The sequence below is a fragment of the Sciurus vulgaris genome (assembly GCF_902686455.1).
Source record: "Sciurus vulgaris genome assembly, chromosome: 5".
NCBI lineage: Eukaryota > Metazoa > Chordata > Mammalia > Rodentia > Sciuridae > Sciurus > Sciurus vulgaris.
In genome coordinates, this window is record NC_136465.1 from 147,825,929 (window position 1) to 147,835,967 (window position 10,039).

At 34.1% G+C, this 10,039-nt stretch overlaps 1 pseudogene across 1 annotated transcript; it reads right to left on the minus strand.

Moving 5' to 3' along the window:
- Positions 1-715: 715 nt before the first annotated feature.
- Positions 716-1,499, minus strand: LOC306661270 (small ribosomal subunit protein eS6-like; annotated as a pseudogene). The gene has a single exon. The product of its transcript is annotated as a small ribosomal subunit protein eS6-like (transcript).
- Between the last annotated feature and the right edge of the window lie 8,540 nt (positions 1,500-10,039).

Here is a 10,039-nt window from a genome sequence, read left to right on the forward strand (position 1 = left end):
TTTCCTATGACTTTTATTTTCTTTGCCCCTAATGTGGATATTTTATTGTTAGTTATTTCTTTTTTCCTTTCTTTTCTCTGTTTCTATGTGTATTGTTGATAGTGTTTATCTTTGTTCAGATTCTAAGTCATTAGACAGTTAAGCATTACATCTGAACTTAATGGGCAGGTCTACATATTGCCTGCAGATAATGACCAGAGGTAGACCCTTTGACCATTTGGATGTTATATGTTATACCTCTGAATTCAAGAGAGAGTGTCAGCATTTTCATTTGTGCAAAGCATAGTTGTTTCATGTTAGGCAAAGATACTGAATTATGTGTGAAGTTGTGCTTGATATGGGTCAAAAATTGAGCATGGATGCTGAGTGGCAAAATATGTGGTTTCTCTGGTTCTGTCTGTCTGTGTCCTCAGATGCATTCATTGCTTTCTCTTCCTTTCCTACCACTTATTTCAGGATGGTTATACTTAGACTCCCATGTCAACTATGGCATGGTTCACTGATAAAGAAATAAGGTAGGTTGGGTAGGTTGTGTTGTTTCTTCCTGAGCCTCATGTGGCATATTCATAAGTGCTAGTTTACATCTATGGAGATAATTCTCACTATACAGATTCATTATGTAACAGTTTGCCCTGGGTGCTATTGTGTCCTGATTTCTAGCATTGTAGCCTCATTCTTTGGTCTCTCCTATCTGGTAGTGATCTTTTTTTTTTTTTTTTTTTTTTTTGTTACTCTTAAAAATTCTTATTTTTGACTGGACTCAGACTTAGAAGTAGAAGCTCTCAGAGAGGACAGCCTGCGTCTCTTGGCAATCTGTTCCTGGCGTTTTTCTTTGGCTTCTTTCATTCTCTTAGCCAAAAGTTTGGCATATTCTGCAGCCTCTTCCTTATTTTTCTTAGTACGCTGTTTCTTCAGAGCAATACGCCGGCATTTGTGTTGCAGGACACGTGGAGTAACAAGACGCTGAATCTTCGGTGCTTTGGTCCTAGGTTTTTTACCTTTCTTGTTTAAGGGTTTTCTGACAACATATTGGCGGACATCATCTTCCTTGGATAGATTGAAAAGTTTGCGGATTCTACTAGCTCTTTTGGGCCCCAGTCTACGAGGTACAGTAGTATCCGTAAGTCCAGGAATATCCTTCTCTCCTTTTTTTACAATAACCAAGTTAAGAACGCTCAGATTGGCATCCACAATGCAACCTCGAACAGATTTGCGCTTTCTCTCTCCAGTTCGCCTTGGTCTGTAACAGGAGTGCCCCTTACTCAGTAGCAGACGAACGGCCATGGGTCAAGACACCCTGCTTCATGGGGAAGCCTTGTTTGTCGTTCCCGCCACTGATTCGGACCACATAACCCTTCCATTCTTCACCCAGAGCGTCAGCAGCAACTTCTGTGGCCATACGCTTCTCATAAAAAGTACGAAGTTTGCGTTCATCGTCCACTTCAATGAGTTTCTGGCAGCCAGTGGCTGGGAAGGAGATATTCAGCTTCATTTTGGAGCCTCTGGTAGTGATCTTGCTGTTGGTAATCTCAGGATCGATTTGTGATATCCTGCTTTCTGTCTTCATCATTTTTTAACAAATACCCTGTTATAAATACTTAAGTGGGTTCTGTTTTTATTATTGTACTCTAGTTGATAGAGGAACTGGAAACAAAATACTGGGATCAATGAACTAGGGGTTCTCGTGGTAGAGAAGAATATTCTGTGAGTTGGGTATCAGAGGGAGTGAACAAGAAAAGAGAATCAGTAGTCAGATTTGGAATACATAAAACTGAAACAAATGGAAGACTACAGTTATTCATAAGAATGACTATTAATTTCAGCCATGGAAATTATTTTCAGAAACACTTACAGGAATGTGATATCATAGGAGAAGAGGGACTAGAACTGAGAGGGCAGGGTATTGGACCAACTTTATTCAGACTCCTCTGAACCATTTTCTTGACTAACTCAACATTTGGACTTCTGTGTTCATTTTTGAATAACTCAATTTTACCAAAAAATTGTGTTAGGTCAGTTTCATCTGGAATCTTCATCCTCACTATCTTATCTATCACCCTTGATAACTGATTAAATCCCTATGCCCAACCATCTTCCAGGTGATACATGATCATGTTGGCAAGCGTTCAGCAAGGAATGTATTGTGCCTGCTTAACCAGGTTTTCCCTACCCTTGATATCTCCTCTCTCATCTACCAATTTCCATCAACAATTTGTTTCTTGGCTATAAGTTCTCATGTCTATTCAGAATTGAGCCCATTTCTACACAATGTTTTCCCAATTAAAATTTGCTTTTACTACTTTAACTACTTCCAGCTCTGTTTCTACTTTTTGTTGTGTTTTTTTGTTTGTTGAAAAGTCTTTGAGTGGATAGTGAAATTAGTGAGAATCTTGACAGAAGCAGTGCTAACAAGAATGCATAAAATCCACAAGAATTCAGAATACTGACCAAGGACATGGATTTCTGGGACATAAATGGTTAGGCAGCAAGCACTGGATTTAGAGTTGGGGAAGAGGTTGTTTAGGGAAAGGAGGGATACAATGTCTGGAAACAGCAATGGAGAATATAGAAGACAGCACTCCTCATTTACCCAGATCATCTCCTTAGTAATTAAAATGTTGAAGCAAAAAGAACCACCACCTAGGAAAGCTGTAAGAGAAGCAGAGTCCCTAAGGGATAGTAAGGTTTTAAGTAAAATGAAAGAGTAAGGAGAATGGCAAAGAGCATGTCAATGACATGTGGCATTTTATTGATGTATTGACTGAGTTCCATAGGGTTCAAGGGAAAGTTTTCTGAGTTTGGGAAGGTGGGAAATGTGGGTGAGAAAAGCAAAGGTGTAAGACCACTGTGGAGAACAGCATCCATGATGCTGGAGTTCTTCTGGAAATTCTGGTTTTCTTTTGAAGAGAGTTAGGGATTGATTTTTATCTGCTGGTTGTAAGACTGAGTGGTATTAAGACTGCAAGTGTTGGTGGGAGATCGGGAGATAGGAGTATAAATGTGCTGATAATTACTGACAACTCCTGGACCCATTACATTGCTCCTGTTTATGAAGTTGGGATGAATCATTTCTCCTCCTACCAATTTCCACTTATCACCTCGACGGTCATCAGACATGCATTACTTTCTGCGTGGAATTATTTTTCTAGTCCCATACATGGTCAATTTCTTAGTATTTATGAGACTGTCAGAGAAAACTGGTGCCTGATTCTTCTAGAAGGAAGTAATTCAAAATACTGAAGTAAATATTTTATTTTATTATCTAATGGAGTATCAGATTATAGTGAGTCTTATATAAACTACTCAACTGTTTTTTTTTTTTTTTTTTTTTTCAATAACTCTATGCCCTTCCCTCTTCTCCTTTTCTTCTCTTTCCTCCTGTTTTCTTTTCATTTTTACATTCTTACATTCTGGCAGCCACCCTTAAGGGACTGTCAATGTGGAATCTAGGACCTACTCTGGCACTTGTTTAATAGCCATTATCTAAAATAGTCAGTAAAATATTGTAGTTGACAACATCATGATTGGCACCTGTGTAAACCCAGAATCAGCCTCCTTTTTCTCCCCCTCACAAGGTGCCTTATATTTAGAATTTTTGAAAGGTCATGGTGGCTTAGGTATTTTAAATACCTCATGAACGCCAGTCTTTTGTCAGCACTGAAATAAGTAGGGTATCTGTAGATGCACTGCTCATGCTAATATTTATTTGATTCGGTTTAGTCAGTCTATGATGAATGAATGGGCACTGTGCTAAGTAGTGGGAATAAAAAAGATGAATTAAATATTCTATTGCAAATGTAATGCTTTATTAACAGCTTTTAAAACTTTTGACCATTCATTATATGACATTAGGTTCACAGTTTGATGAAAATCATTAATTCATTCACTAATACTTTTAGTCTTCCTTAGCAAAGTGCCAGAAAATAAACACACACACACACACACACACACACACACACACACCAAGAATCATGTAATTCTATCTCTTAAAAAGCTATTTCCAATAGTATGTATAATCAGGGGAATGGGAGGTAATGTATGATCTATCAAAATGTATACAAGGCGGCTGTGGTTGTAGCTCAGTGGTGTGTTTGCTTACCATGTGTGAGGCACTGGGTTTGATCCTTAGCACCACATTAAAAATAAATTAACTAATGTTGGACTAATTTTTTAAAAAAATGTAGACATGCATTCTACTGTCATGTACAACTAATTAGAACAAATTAAAAATTAATAAAGAAAGGCTATTTTTTACCTGTGATATATTATTTCCATTTGGCTCTCATTTCACTTTTCAACACAAATAATGAATTTTGATACCTCCATCTAAATAAGCTATTTTGTGGTAAATGGATGGAACTGGAGACTATCTTGCTAAGTGAATTAAGCCAGACCTCAAAACTCAAATGACAAGTGTTTTTTTGACAGATGCTATTCCAAAATAAGGCGGGGAAAGAAAGAAAGAAAAAAAAGGGAGGGGGTTCCATCAAAATAGAAGAAAGATTGTTGAACTAGATGAAACAGATTGAGGGAGAGGGAGGAGGGATGGGCTAAGGGAAGAACAGTGGAATGAATCTGACCTAACTTTACTTTGTGCATACATAAATATATCACAGAGAATCTCACTATCATGTATATTCACAAGATAGGAATAAAAACAAAGAAACACAGCTGAAAGAAAACATCAGAAAGATCAGTAGAAGAGGGAAGGGAACGGGGGAGGGAGAAGGGAAGGAAAGGGAACAGACTGGGCAGTGAATTAGAGCAAATGACATTCTATGCTTTTATAATTATGTCACAATGAAATCTAATGTTATGTATAACAAACAAGAACTAATGAGAAGAAAAAAATAAACTATATGCTTTATCAGTTTATGTAAAATAAACAAAAAATAAACTCAAAAAGGGTCAAGGACTTACACATATAACACAAAACTTTTAGAAGAAAATAGGAAACAATCTTTAAGACCTAGAGTTCAGTAGAGTCCTTCGGCTGCACAAAACTACAATCTATATGTGAGAAAATGTACAAAATAGGTCTCATGTTAAAATAAAATGGTTTTCTCTGTCAAAGATATGTACAAACTGAAATGATAAACTCCAGAGGAAAAAATATTCGCAAAAACACGTATCTGACATTGCTCCTTTATGTAGACTATATAAAGAACTTTAAAAACTTAAGAGGAAAAATGGAAACAAAAATCATTATGAATACAAAATGGGCAAAAGATCAGAACATAAAAAGAAAATCAAATGAATAATTATGACAACTAAGTTCATAAAAATATGATCAACAATATTATCCCAAAAGAAAATGCAAATTACAGCTACCATCAGATACCACTACATTTATCAGAATGGGTAAAATAAAAGCAAAACAAAAATAGTAACAACAGCAAATTCAGGCAAGGGTGCAAAGAAATTGAATCATTCATATATTGCTGGTGAGGATATAAAAAGGTACAGCCACTTTAGGAACCAGTGTGGCAGTCTTTTATAAGAATAAATATAAAATTACAAGCCTCTCATTTGTACTCTTGGGAATTTATTACATAGGAATGAAAACTTTTGTTTGCATGAATACTTTTAAACAAAAATATTCATAGCAGCTTTACCTATTACAGTTCCAAATTAGGAATAACTCACATATTCTTCGTCAGGTAGATGATTTAACAAATCTAGAAGAATTTGACAAGTGAGGTGGTTTTAATACAGGTAATCATTGTAGATATTTCAGAAATTATAGAATTATTGTCTAAGTCCAAGATGCACATAGGTCTTAAGTAGAATAAATGCACTATATAGACATATGGTATGGAAAAGAGAAACTTGAACAAATCAAAAATCTTGAATTTTCTAAAGAGAACAAAGAAAACACTACTTCCCAAAAACAATTTGATTTCAATAGTCACTTCAAGTTCTAAAAAAGAATTTGTAACCACATGAAAACATTATCTGAAGGAATTGAGTGAAATTAAGAACCGATGCATACTTGAAAACCTAAATTATCATTGAAGAAAAAGAACAAAATATAACTTGGAAAAAATATTAGCAAAACACATATGACAAAAGTCTTGAATAATGAACTCTTAGAGCTCAATTATAAGCATGGCATGAAGACAATACCTTTAAAAATGATCAAAATATTTGAACAGACACTTCATTTCAATAGGATAATTACATGAAACAATAAATAAGCGTATGAACAAATGCTCACTAATAAAATGCAAATGAAAATCACAAGTACTTACTAGAATGGCAAAACTAGTCTTCAAGTACTGTCAAGGATGTGGAGACAAATCTCACACATCTCGTGCAAATGCAAAATGATATGATATTAACCACCTTAAAACTGGCAAACTAATGCTGATACTTTTTATCTTTGTGGTTTTTTTTTTTTTTTTTTTTTTTTTTTTTTTGTGGTTCTGGAGATTTAACTCAGAGGCTCTTTACCACTGAGCCACATCTCCAACCATTTTTGTTTGTTTGCTTGTTTGTTTTAATTTTGAGATAGGATCTAGATAAATTGCTTAGTCTTCACCAGAGTGCTGAGGATTGGCCTTGAACTTTTGATCCTCCTGACTCAGCCTCCAAGATCCTGGGATTCCAGGTGTATACCACCACATCCAGCTATCTTTTATCTTAATAAATAAGGAAAATGTGCATTTATATTTAGCACTTTAACATGTTAGTCACTGAAGATATTTATGTAATTGTTCTTGGTTATTTATATCTGCATTTCTTATACAGGAAATAGAAAACTAAAGCTGAAATAGCTTACCTAAATTCTCAACAGAGAGTCAGTGTTTAAGACATAATAATTTTCCTTTTTGTCTAAACTGTGAAGTGGCATAGAATGCTATATTTAATCAATTTCCCATTTCCTGTATGGATTTTCAGCCTTTAAAAAATATAAAACCAAAACAACGAACAAAAAGTCATACTACAAAATATAGTTCATTCTTGTAGAAATTATAATATTTAATTTTTTTTCCAAATCATCCAATGCAAAATAGTAGTTTCATAGCCTGTCAATAAGTTCTGTGTAAAAATGGTATTGTTTCAAATATATTGGGGAAAATGTGAAGTAATAAAAGTTTATTAGTACAATTTTTTTCAAAACCTATATTATAAAAATTGATATATTTTTAAACAAACCTATATAACCTATTTGTGTGCATGTATATATATATATATAAACATATAGATATATATGTGTGTATATATCACTACAGATCCCTTTAATCATAAAATACAGAACTAACTCAGATTTAAAGTAGAGTATCTTCAAAGAATTTTTTTCTTAATCAAAATTTTAATGAAAATCAGTTAAATTTGTACAATTGAGGTTTAAAATTTAAGGGTTAATTAATAATACATGATCAAATGTCTAGTTGTCCAATATGAAGATAATGTTTTATTAAAGTGTTTAATAAATATAATAATTAAGTTAAGCTCCTCTTAAAAATTGATAATCAGAAAAATCTAAATATTTGAACTTAATTTGAGGGTTGTGATGATTGGAATATAATGGGATAATTTTACATGTGTTATAGATCCACCTAAGAAATTATTTTCCCCTTTCTATTTTAAATTTTTATCTGCAATTTAGAAAAGAAACTACTAGTAAATAAAAAGATTTTAATTAGAGCTTCATCTAGCAAAATTTTAATAGTAAATCTAAACCACAAGAAGGAAATCTCCTATCCTTGTTATAATGGGAAAGGTTATATTTCCATAGAAAATAAAATAAAATGTGGCTCAATATTTCAACAAGTATTTCTAGCTTGTTTTATATGTACACTGTGGGTTGGGAGGAGAATCCTGAATTCTGTGATTTGGTATGACAAAGATATAATATACACACATGGGGTTTCTGCAGCAAGGAAAGTGAAGATTGAAATTTGACACTATCAACAATTCTCTTTCACTATCAGTAGACATATAAAACTTCATATTTGATGTCAGTGTCCAATGCAAATCTAGTAATGTCTATTATTAAGTGGCAATAAGCTTCAAGATAATGATGTGCCTGGAAGAACCACAGTATATGTGAATAGTTCTAATAATTAACCATGAGCAACTGTTATTTAAAAGTATGTTTTTATGGAATACTTTGAGAAGTATTGGAATGAGCTCTTCTTTAAAGGTTTTGTAGAACTCGGCTGAGAACCCATCTGGTCCCGGACTTTTCTTTGTTGGTAGGCTTTTGATGACTTCTTCTATTTCAGTACTTGAAATTGGTCTATTTAAATTGTTTATGTCCTCCTCGTTCAGCTTAGGCAATTCATATGTCTCTAGAAACCTGTTGATGTCTTCGAAATTTTCTATTTTGTTGGAGTATAGATTTTCAAAATAGCTTCTAATTATGTTTTGTATTTCAATCCTGTCTGTTGTGATATTGCCTTGTTCATTCCGAATTTTAGTGATTTGGGTTTTCTCTTGTCTTCTCTTTGTTAGTGTGGCTAAAGGTTTATCAATTTTGTTTATTTTTTCGAAGAACCAACTATTTATTTTGTCAATTTTTTGTATTGTTTCTTTTGTTTCAATTTCATTAATTTCAGCTCTGAGTTTAACTATTTCCTGTCTTCTACTACTTTTGATGCTGGTCTGTTCTTCTTTTTCTAGGGCTTTGAGCTGTAGTGTTAGGTTGTTTATATCACATTGATACCTAAACCAGACAGAGACTCATCAAGGAAAGAAAATTTCAGACCAATATCCTTAATGAACATCGACGCAAAAATTCTCAACAAAATTTTAGCAAATTGCATACAAAAACATATTAAAAAGATAGTGCACCATGATCAAGTGGGTTTCATCCCAGGGATGCAAGGTTGGTTCAACATCAGGAAATCAATAAACGTAATTCACCATATTAATAGACTTAAAGTCAAGAATCACATGATTATTTCAATAGATGCAGAAAAAGCATTTGATAAAATACAGCACCCCTTCATGCTCAAAACACTAGAAAAAATAGGGATAGTGGGAACATTCCTTAACATTGTAAAGGCCATTTATGCTAAGCCCATGGCTAATATCATTCTAAATGGTGAAAAACTGAAAGCATTCCCCCTAAAAACTGGAACAAGGCAGGGATGCCCTCTTTCACCACTTCTATTCAACATCATTCTTGAGACTCTGGCCAGAGCAATTAGACAAACCAAAGAAATTAAAGGGATACGAATTGGAAAAGAAGAACTCAAACTATCCCTGTTCGCTGATGACATGATTATATATTTAGAGGAACCAGGAAATTCCACCAGAAAACTCTTAGAACTCATAAGTGATTTCAGTAAAGTAGCAGGTTACAAGATCAATGCCCATAAATCCAACGCATTTTTATACATAAGTGATGAATCTTCAGAAAGAGAAATTAGGAAAACTACCCCATTCACAATAGCCTTGAAAAAAATAAAATACTTGGGAATCAATCTCACAAAAGAGGTGAAAGACCTCTACAATGAGAACTATACAACACTAAAGAAAGAAATTAAAGAACACCTTAGAAGATGGAAAGATCTTCCATGTTCTTGGATAGGAAGAATTAATATTGTCAAAATAGCCATACTACCTAAAGTGCTATACAAATTCAATGCAATTCCAATTAAAATCCCAATGACGTACCTTACAGAAATAGAGCAAGCAATTATGAAATTCATCTGGAAGAATAAGAAACCCAGAATAGCTAAAGCAATCCTTAGCAGGAAGAGTGAAACAGGGGGTATTGCAATACCAGATCTTCAACTCTACTACAAAGCAATAGTAACAAAAACGGCATGGTATTGGTACCAAAATAGAAAGGTAGATCAATGGTACAGAATAGAGGACACGGACACAAACCCAAATAAATACAATTTTCTCATACTAGACAAAGGGGCCAAAAATATGCAATGGAGAAAAGATAGCCTCTTCAACAAATGGTGCTGGGAGAATTGGAAATCCATATGCAACAGAATGAAACTAAACCTATATCTCTCACCATGCACGAAACTAAACTCAAAATGGATTAAGGACCTTGGAATCAGACCAGAGACCC